We start from the raw sequence: 11881 nt of genomic DNA, 5'->3' as shown, positions 1-11881 counted from the left end.
TCTGTTTATATGCTGGATTACATTTTTTGATTTGCGAATGTTGAATCAGCCGTGCATCCCAGGAATGAAGCCTACTTGATCTTGGTGGATAAGCTTTTTGATGTGCTACTGGATTTGGTTTGCCAGTATTTTATTGAGGATTTTTGCATTGATGTTCAACAGGGATATTGGTCTAAATTTCTCTTTTTTTGGTGTGTCTCTGCCAGGCTTTGGTATCAGGATGATGCTGGCCTCATAAACTGAGTTAGGGAGGATTCCTTCTTTTTCTATTGATTGGAATAGTTTCAGAAGGAATGGTACCAGCTCCTCTTTGTACCTCTGGCAGAATTTGGCTGTGAATCCATCTGGTCCTGGACTTTTTTTGGTTGGTAGGCTATTAACTGTTGCCTAAATAGGTTGTTTAGTTTCTATGTAGTTGAGTGGTTTTGAGTGAATTTCTTAATCCTGAGATCTAGTTTGATTGCACTGGGATCTGAGAGACAGTTTGTTATAATTTCTGTTCTTTTACATTTGCTAAGGAGTGCTTTACTTCCAATTATGTGGTCAATTTTGGAATAAGTCTGATGCAGTACTGAGAAGAATGTATATTCTGTTGATTTGGGGTGGAGAGTTCTATAGATGTCTATTAGGTCCACTTGGTGCAGAGCTGATTTCAATTCCTGGATATACTTTCTGTCTTGTTGATCTAATATTGACAGTGGGGTGTTACAGTCTCCCATTATTATTGTGTGGGAGTCTAAGTCTCTTTGTAGGTCTCTAAGGGCTTGCTTTATGAATCTGGGTGCTCCTGCATTGGGTGCCTACATATTTAGGATAGTTAGTTCTTCTTATTGAATTGATCCCTTTACCATTATGTAATGTCCTTCTTTGTCTCTTTTGATCTTTGTTGGTCTAAAGTCTGTTTTATCAGAGAGTAGGATTGCAAACCCTGTTTTTTTTGTTTTGCTTTGTTTTGTTTTCCATTTGCTTGGTAGATCTTCCTTTATCCCTTTATTTTGAGCGTATGTGTGTCTCTGCTCATGAGATGGGTCTCCTGAATACAACACACTGATGGGGTCTTGACTCTTTATCCAATTTGTCAGTCTGTGTCTTTTAATTGGAGCATTTAGTCCATTTACATTTAAGTTTAATATTGTTATGTGTGAATTTGATCCTGTTGTTATAATGTTAGCTGGTTATTTTGCTCATTAGTTGATGCAGTTTCTTCCTAGAATCAATGGTCTTTACACTAAATGTTTTTGCAGTGGCTGGTACTGGTTGTTCCTTTCCATGTTTAGTACTTCCTTCAGGAGCTCTTCTAAGGCAGGCCTCGTGGTGACAAAATCTCTCAGCATTTGTTTGCCTGTAAAGGATTTTATTTCTCCTTCACTTATGAAGCTTAGTTTGGCTGGATATGAAATTCTGGCTTGAAATTCTTTTCTTTAAGAATGTTGAATGTTGGCCCACTCTCTCTTCTGGCTTGCAGAGTTTCTGCCAAAAGATCCGCTGTTAGTGTGATGGGCTTCTCTTTGTGGGTAACCTGACCTTTCTCTCTGGCTGTTCTTAACATTTTTTCCTTCATTTCAACTTTGGTGAATCTGACCATTATGTGTCTTGGAGTTTCTCTTCTTGAGGAGTATCTTTGTGGCATTCTCTGTATTTCCTGAATTTGAATATTGGCCTGCCTTGATAGGTTGGGGAAGTTCTCCTGGATAATATCCTGAAGAGTGTTTTCCAACTTGGTTCCATTCTCCCCATCACTTTAACATACACCAGTCAGATGTAGATTTGGTCTTTTCACATAGTCCCATGTTTCTTGGAGGCTTTGCTCATTTCTTTTTATTCTTTTTTTTCTAAACATCTCTTCTTGCTTCATTTCATTCATTTGATCTTCAATCACTGATAATCTTTCTTCCACTTGAACAAATCAGCTACTAAAACTTGTGCATGTGTCACGTAGTTCTCATGCCATGGTTTTCAGCTCCATCAGGTCATCTAACTCTTCCCTACACTGTTTATTCTAGTTAGCCATTCATCTAATCTTTTTTCACAGTTTTTAGTTTCTTTGCAATGGGTTCGAACATCCTCCTTTAGCTTGGAGAAGTTTGTTATTACTGATCTTCTGGAGCTTTCTTCTCTCAACTCATCAAAGTCATTCTCTGTCCAGCTTTGTTCCATTGCTTGAGAGGAGCTGCATTATTTTGGAGAAGAAGAGGCACTCTGATTTTTGAATTTTCAGCTTTTCTGCTCTGGTTTCTCCCCATCTTTGTGGTTTTATCTACCTTTGGTCTTTGATGATGGCAACATACAGATGGGATTTTGGTGTAGATGTCCTTTCTGTTTGTTACTTTTCCTTCTAACAGTCAGGACCCTCAGCTGCAATTCTGTTGGAGTTTGCTGGAGGTCCACTCCAAACCCTGTTTGCCTGGGTATCACCAGTGGAGGCTGCAGAACAGCAAATATTGCAAAACAGCAAATGTTGCTGCCTGATTCTTCCTCTGGACGCTTTGTCTCAGAGGGACACACAGCTGTATGAAGTGTCAGTCAGCCCCTATTGTGAGATTTCTCCCTGTTAGGCTACTCAGGGGTCAAGGACCCACTTGAGGAGGCAGTCTGTCCATCCTCAGATCTCAAACTCCATGCTGGGAGAACTACTACTCTCTTCAAAGCTGTCAGACAGGGACATTTAAGTCTGCAGAAGTTTCTGCTGCCTTTTGTTCAGCTATGCCCTGCCCCCATAGGTGGAGTCTAGGGAGGCAGGCAGGCCCCCTTGAGCTGAGGTGGGCACCACCCAGCTTGAGCTTCCAGGCTGCTTTGTTTACCTACTCAAGCCTCAGCAATGATGGACCCCCCTCCCCTAGCCTCGCTGCCACCTTGCAGTTGGATCTCAGACTGCTATGCTAGCAATGAGCAAGGCTCCATGGGTGTATGACCCTCCAAGCCAGGCGCCGGATATAATCTCCTGGTGTGCTGTTTGTTAAGTCCATTGGAAAAGCGCAGTATTAGTGTGAGAGTGTCCCAATTTTCCAGGTACCATCTGTCATGGCTTCCCTTGGCTAGGAAAGGGAATTCCCTGACCCCTTGCACTTCCCGGGTGAGGTGATTCCTCACGCTGCTCTGTGGGCTGCACCCACTGTCCGACAAGCCCCAGTGAGATGAACCCAGTACCTCAGTTGGAAATGGAGAAATCACCCACCTTCTGCATTGCTCACACTGGATGCTGTGTAGACTGGTGCTCTTCCAATTCGGTCACCTTAGAACCTCTGTATTCATCACTTTTTAAAAAATTATATTTTAGAAGATATTTGGTGTCTAATCTCCACCTTCAAGGTTGATTATTTCAGTAGTTGCTTGTAGGATCTTTTGTTGCTTTTGGAGTCACTGTACTTTTAAAACAGTGGTAGATTAAGCACATCCTTTCTCCACACCAGCCCTAAATTTTTAAATAACTTTTGGTTCAGTACCATTTTTGAGACTAGTTCCTAAGCTTTTTTCAGTAACTTTCTATTGGATTTGGGTTTAAATGGTAGATTTCTTTTCCCAAAACTATATACAAAGCATATTTTTATCTTCTAGAAGATAGAAGCCATTAATAGTCTTCAAATCCACTGTAATGTTAAGAATTAGATACTGAGTATATTTTGTCTTAAAAAGAAAAATACAAGATGAGTTTCATAAAGTTTTACTACCATCCTTAGGAAGAAGTAAATCTATATTAATATTTAAGATATATAAAATAAACATGGTTTACTTAAACAGGTAATTCAAAATTAATTTGTACATCGGAACAAAATCTGTTTAATGTTTTTATTTCTAGTAGCTGTACATTTTTGCAATGAGAGAAAATTTTATCCTTCGGATGAGTAGCATTGGGAGAAAACAGGTCATTGACAATATAATCTAGATCTAATAGAAAGAACTTGGAAGAAGTGAACTATTTTAGCAGCAGGACCTCATTTAAAAAATGACATGCATCTTTCATTCATCAGATTTGTTTTTTGGTGACTCTATACAAACCTGTCAGCTTTCCCAGTAAGATGAAAAAATGATCCTAATTTCCCAGTAAGAACGAAAAAGGATCCTAGGTACAAGTGTTGGCTTTGTCTTTGGTCAAGTTCATACATTAATCAATATTTCAATGGTTACCAGCCAAATTTATGCTGAAGAAGAATGCTTAGGTTTTGAGCATCTTACAATTTTGTATCCAGCTTAAAAGATTAGAGTATTAGTCAGTCTGTGATAGCATTTCTTTTCTATTGTTCACATACTCGGTGTTTCTTGCCCTTGGTATGCGGTAGAGCTTACTTCACTGGGCCGCTGAGGAAAAAACAGCAGTCTCTCTGAAGATAAATTCATTCTGTGGAAGCCACCCTAGAAAGTGATGGAATGTTTTGGATATTTCATGAGGGATTTTGTTTTCTTCTAATATATATTTTATTTCATGCTAATTTAGTTTTATATCTATCTTGGAAATAGCCATTTACTGGCACTTTTATTACTTTTCAATTTGTATTATTTCCCTGGTGCCACTTATTTCATATTTGACTTAATTTACCACTACATTGACTGTAAGGCCACCCCAGCATAGTCATTTACACTGTGACTGTTTTGTTGGCACGTATTGTCAATACTCCTAAGCAGTTAACCTGCCAATTCTTTATATAAAACACAATAGAAATATTACACAAATATTGCTATAAGTGTACTCATACATTGTCTGTATTGAGAGAATTACAGAGAATATTTACCAAATCCAGTTTTTTAATCACTGTCTACGAAGTAAATAAGCAATCCTGTTAGAATCTGAGGTACATGCACAGGTTTGTTATACAGGTAAATTTCATGTCATAAGGGTTTGGTGTACAGATTATTTCATCACCCAGGTAATAAACATCTTCTGATCATTAAATTTGTTTAAAAAATCCTCATATCTACTCAATAAAAAGAAGAAAACTGCCAAGCTAAATTAAGTGTAACATTCTAAACTCTTAATTGACCAATAATGTAATTATTAAATTGTTCAACTAAATTTACATAAAATAATTGTTTCCTTTTTCTCTTAGTTTTTCTTCCACCTACTCTCGTACGTCTCCAGTCTCCATATTTCATACACTTTTTTCTTTCCCATCTGTTCTCACTCTTTACTTCAGTCTCTTCTCTTTCACTCTCCTCTATTGCTATATTTTTCTTCCTTACTTTCCCTTCACTGCCTGCTTACATAAGCATCATTATTTTCATATTCATATTTACTTCCAAGACATTGAACCATTGTATATCATGTTATGCCATTCAGGGATCATTTCACAATGTTAATTATTTCTTATTTCTTATGGATATGGATTTTGCTGCCATAAAATAAAACCTCAAGGACATCTGGTGTATATTTCTTATTATAGTCCCACTAGTAGGGAAGGTAAATCTGTAGTTAGTATTGATTTAAAAAGATATTTCTGCTAGTTGTAATTTCCTCTTCCTAGAGGTATTTTAAGATTCTCCACTACTTCCTTGTTAAATTGATTATCATATTATTAGAAAACAAGTATTTTGAACTTTCAGAACATTTACTGGTGACAAGTATGAATGTGAGAAACACACATTTTCAAAAGTTAATGTGTTTTACAAAATGCACATATTTCATGTTTTTGAACCAGAAAATCTCTACATATATTTATATTGGTATTTCACCTTATAATAGGGTGAAGTTAAACAACAAACAAACAACAACAAACAACAAAATACCCAGAACCCAGAAAACACTGTCAAAAATAACATCAAGAACTAAGTACATCTCAACCTCATAGCTTTCTTACTATTACCTTCTCATTTTACTAATATCAGTGTTTACATCTGTCTAGAGAAAACTTACTGATTCTGTAAAGTATATAAAATGTGTTAGTTTTTGTCAGCTAATAAATGAATGTCTACTTGCTTTACATAGCTCTACCAGAGCTTTTAGCCATCTGTTTTTAACCACATTTTACTACTACTCAACATAAAAATTAATCAACAAATATTTAATAAAGTTTGCCATATATGTGTGCTATATTCCTTGTTATTCAATAAAGTCAATATCTAAAGTATATCTCAATATGTATTTCTCTATAAAGAGTCATATTGGGAAGAGGAAAAAATATTTAAAACAAGTGAACATGGAAAATATTTATTTTCACCTTAATATATGACAGCCTAATAATTAAGCACTTCACTGTCAAATTAAATTCTGTAAACAGATAGAGTTAGCCTTAGATTATCTCTGATAATGACTCCCTCTCCCTATATATCATATAGAATAAACTAATGCAACAGGAGAAAATTTAAGTTGAAACAAAGAGAAATTAAAAAATAACAGAGAGAGCCTTGGCAGTCCAGAGGCATTTTTGCCAATATATTTCCTTTGTATTTAAAACCTAATTTGATTCACATTGGGATTTTAAAAATTTAACTGAATCACTCATGAATACCATCAATGAATATCATTTTTTTCTTAGATGGAATATACTAATGGAGATCCACGAATGAACATTTATGTGGAAGTAATTTATTAAGAAGCCTTTAGCAAAAATCAGAAGGAGGGTAAGAAAATTGGGGCAAGATGCTATAAAACAAGCAAAGTCCTCTAAAGGACAACTTCAAATTCCATCTTGCAGAGGATTTCTGGGCTAACAGTAAATACCAACTCAGAGCTGTTTTAACAGGAAAAGAGGAGTGGGAATATTTATATGCCACAAACACCCATCAGTCACTGAGTTACAAAAGGGAAAGCAGATGCTGGCTCTCCATGGAAGAACCGGTAAATTGTGATCAGGCCGACTTAGAGCAAGACTTTGGTAAGAAGATGCAGTCACTGACTCTTAGGAGTGGAAGCATACCAGTAACCAATGTGCCTGGAAATGGTAAAGGGATCAGAAGGGATATGCATGGACTACAGTGAGCTTTAGTTTTGCAAAGGAAAGAGTAGTCTCCAATTCTGTATTATATGAACCTTATTTTAGCTGAAGTACAGATGTCAATGATACCTTATTAAACTAGAATAAATTTCACCTTTTTATATGTACATGCTGATGAATTTTGTCAATTAAATATAATCACTTTCACAACATTCATGTTATAAGACATTCCCAGCTAATTAAAGTTCATCTGACTTTTTTTGTAGTTCTCACTTCCTCTTGCCTCCTCCACCCACTAGGGACCACTGACCTTTCTGTCCCTATGGTTCTGTGTTTTCTATACTTGCATATAAACCATATCATAACACTTATTCTTTTGTGTTTCATTTTTTAAATATTGCATAATATGTTTGATATTAATTTATGTTTTTTAATGTATAAATATTTTTTTCTTTTTATTGTTGAGTAATACCCTGTGGAATGAGATATCACAATTTATTTATTCACCAGTGGATGACTACAACATTGTCCATTTCAAACAGAGATCTCTGAGCATTCCATTTGTTCTACATTGAGGTACTGCCCCTCACAAGAGGGGCATTAGCTGTGGGGGTCTGACCTAAATGACGGATGAATAAAACGTACACTGACACACAGATATTCTGTTTTGCCAGTCCTGCAGAGTGTCTGACCGCTTATACACCAAGAGAGGTTTGTCACTGAGGCCAGCCCTGAGCAGCTTGCATGCCAAGCATTTATTCAGTATACAGTTAACAACAGAAGCTTTGAGTAAACACACTTGTGGATAATTAACATGGTTAAGAGAGTAGTTCTCCAAATGATTAAAGCTCAGGTTTCTGGGTCTAAAGTAAATACCATTAGGGGGCAATTTCCCTGGTTGACCTCCCCACCACACCCAGAGGGCCATCTAGCTTAAAGGATAGTTAATGGAGGTAGGCTTAACAGACTTAACTGTAGAAGCCTCTATTGTCCCTAGTATTTACCCTATGACCTAATGCTCTATGGTAAGAACCGGCTGCCTTCAGCCTGCTCAATTATTATAAGCTATGTAACCTTTCAGCCTTCCAAAAAGGTGTGTGACTATTCCCTATAACTTTCCCTAATATTTCCCCTTAATATTTCTGCCACCATCCTGAGTGAATCCCAACACTGCCTTCTTGCTAATTGTGAGTAATGTCAGGTGTTTTGATTTTAGCAAATCTGGTATCTGTGTAGTATTATCCCATTATAGCTTAATTTGCATTTTCTGGATGACTAATGTTGCAGGACATATTTTTATGTGCCTCTTGGCCATTCATAAATATTCTTATGTGAGTAATCTATTCAAAATCATTTGCTAATTTTTCAGAAGAAAGTACTATTTTCCATAAAAATATTAAGTTGTCTTAGCACTGTTTATTGATATGACTATATTTGTTAACGTAGAATTTGGTTAAATATAAATTCAGCCTATAAGTCTGAGTTTATTACTGCACTTTCTATTGTCTTTAGTTGATCTGACATTACCGCTATGCACACTGTCTTTGGTGAGTGTTACATTTTCAAATGCATTGTGTTGTTTTTGATTATTCAAAAATGGCAATTAATATGTTTCAAATTTTTTTCAGATATTCTATATATTTACTTTTTATCTCTTTTGCTAACAATTACTTATAGGTGGAGTCCCCTGTGTGACTACGAATGAATTCATTCCACTATTAGCCCTTAATCTTTCTTCAGGAAAGGAGAGATATTATCTCCATATTTCAGAAAAGGATAAAACTTTTATGTGGAAATATCTCCAGTAAAAACATCAGCTTTATCTATTTCAAATTTAGATTTTCAGTTTTTACTTATCTGTCTTGAAGATTTATTACTAGGCTTTTTAAGATTGTTGATTCTTTTTCATGAGTTTACTCTTTCCTCATTAAGACATTTTTTTCTGTGTGTTAATTCTCCTTTGAACTCAAAGTCTCTTTTGTCTGATAACAATATAGTCAATAATGTAATCCTGTTAACTTTGTATTTGTGTTTTCTGGCTTATGATTTTTTATCCTTTTACTTTATCACTATCTTTTTTATATATTTAAATTGCAAATATTATAAACAGCATATAGATCCATCTTGCTTTTGGATCAAGACACAAAATGCACATTATTGAAGTGTACAGTTCATTTAAGTGTAAAGCAATTATTGATATTATTACATTTAACTCTACATTCTTTTATATTTGTCTCACTGATTGTTATTTTTTATTTTTTGTCTCTTTCCACTTGCTTTAAGATTGGTTGAATTTACCCTAATTTTTCCATTTAATCCCCCATTGGCTTTACCACCTTACTTGTGTGTTTGTTTAGGAGTGTTTCTTATTGGTAGATTGGCAATCAAATTAAAGTAAATCAAATTGTAACCCAGGATCCTTGGGTTTTTGGTATGCACTGTGAAAAAGTAACCACTTGCAAATGTTGTAACTTGAGTTCTCATTGTTTCAAAAAGTTCTAGGAAAAAGCTCAGCCCCAGAAAAAACAAAAACTGATTGGATCCAGAGATGCCTGAGTTGTAGATGAACTCTGGCAAACATTCCTCTTTATCTTACTAAAATCTCTGCCAAGGATGAAGCTTATGGCCATTTTCTATACCTGGGACATATATAGAACCAAGATCCATGACAGCGGCTGCACTGCCTTTGCTCCAATTCTGCATATAATGACTCAGCTAATTAGCCCAATAAAAGCCCTGTTTTCACCTTTGTTCAAGGTGGCATTGCTCTGAGATCCACACCCAGTTTTCTCCTTACTTGTTGCAAGTAATAAAATTCGCTTGTTAAATCCTCATTGGTTGTGGTCATTGTACTGCCAAGAAATCAGAATCAATGTATAAATCCGTAGGAGGATAAAATACAGATATAAATCCACTGAAAGACATTTCATTAATATTAACTTACTCTGCACATACCCTGAGTCATTTTTTGCTCATCGGCAGCTAAGACCAATCGTCTGCCTGGAGCCACAGGCAATCCCAGCACAGGCATTTGGAGGCTTAGTCGTCCTCCTCTCCTTTTTAATTCATTTTGTTTTTTCTCTTATTCTTTTGTCTCTATACTCTTCAACTTTTATGTTTCTCGTTGACTAAACTAAGCTTTTCTTGAGCTCCGTAGGTTTGATAAAGTTGTCCTTCTGGCATGTTTTTGCCAGCTGTCATGGCTCATAGTGCAATTTAAGCCTCTGTTGCACACTATTGTAAATCCAGGTAATGAAAGCCACAAACTTCTCACAAGCACTATGAAGCTGACATCTGTCAAGATAAATACTGTGCAGTTAGCAAGGAGGAGATGGCTTAGATGGCTAGCACAGTTAACCTTGATATTTGAGAATGCTTTAGATGCTTGATCAAAGTAGGGGAGTGTTGCTTAGTGGATATTATGTAAAATGTGTAGGTTAGTATTATGTCCTTAGTAAGTAGTAGTTTAAGTTTTTAAGAACATGTTTGTATTGTGCAGGAAAAGATACTATATTTTATTATAATATTTATGCATATTATTTTAATAGAACACACATATATGAAAGTAGAAGGAATATCACAATTATTTCTTCCATTAAAAGCCTAATGATGCTATTTATGGATACTTATATCTTTTTAAAATTTTTATATTGAACAACATACGCAAATTTGTTTTATTTTTCAGTAAAATTTATGTCATAAACGTTTCCACAGTCGTCATGTAAATTTAAAATCTAAATGCTAACATAAAGTTATCCCACTGCTTTCTCTTTTTGCTGACAGAGTTCAAAGAGTGCTTTTATGATGATGAATACAACAATGACAATAAGTACTAAAGCTGACAACTTTCTGCAGGTCAGACCAGGTGCTAAATGATTAATATGTATTATCTCATTTAATCATAACACTCACCCTATCAGCTTTATCATTATATAATATCATGCATATATAATATAGATATGGCCAATATTTTATTATTATACTTTCTAAATTTTGCAGACAATGAAGCCAAAGATTAGAGGAGTGAAATAAAATGGTCAAGACAATAAAGCCAGTAAGAGAAATAGCTGGCATTTGAATATAGTCTTATAAACAGCCACAGAATTATTTATTGTAATATCCCACCATATCTAGCACTATGCAAGTGTATTGGTCCATTCTTACATTGCTATAAAGAACTATTTGAGACTGGGTCGTTTATGAAGAAAACAGGTTTCATTGACTCACAGTTCCTTATGGCTGGGGAGGCCTCAGAAACCTTACAGTCATGGCAGAAGGAGAAGGGGAAGCAAAGGCACAAATTTCCGTGGTGGAGCAGGAGCGAGAGAGAGTGATGGGGGAAGTGCTACACTTTCAAAACAACCAGCTCTCCTAGGAACTCACTCACTATCACTAACCCAAGAACAGAGAGGGGGAAGTCTGCCCCCATGATTCAGTCACCTCCCTACAGGCCCCTCCTTCAACACTGGGAATTACAATTCCACATGAGATTTGCGTGGGGACGCAGAGCCAAACCAAATCAGACAAGGAAATGAAGATACATTTTTAGTCATAACTCACGAGTGGGAGATTTTCCTGTTTTCATCCCAATACCTTGATATATACAGATATCACTGTAGAAACAGACGAATGCTAGTTACTATGAAAAGAAAATGGTTGATTATATAATAAAAAGACAATCTTCAGTCATTCCCTTTGAGCATACAGAAGAAATAATAATAATAATAAAAACCTGCTTGTACCAAGGTATAAACAAAAGCTTGGAAATAACAATTCCAAAAGAATTATATTTGCTGGCCGGGCGCGGTGGCTCACGCCTGTAATCCCAGCACTTTGGGAGGCCGAGACGGGCGGATCACGAGGTCAGGAGATCGAGACCATCCTGGCTAACATGGTGAAACCCCGTCTCTACTAAAAAAAAAATACAAAAAACTAGCCGGGCGAGGTGGCAGCGCCTGTAGTCCCAGCTGCTCCGGAGGCTGAGGCAGGAGAATGGCGTGAACCCGGGAGGCGGA

This window comes from Piliocolobus tephrosceles, chromosome 2 (assembly GCF_002776525.5).
Source record: "Piliocolobus tephrosceles isolate RC106 chromosome 2, ASM277652v3, whole genome shotgun sequence".
NCBI lineage: Eukaryota > Metazoa > Chordata > Mammalia > Primates > Cercopithecidae > Piliocolobus > Piliocolobus tephrosceles.
Note: the sequence above shows the minus strand (reverse complement) of the source record.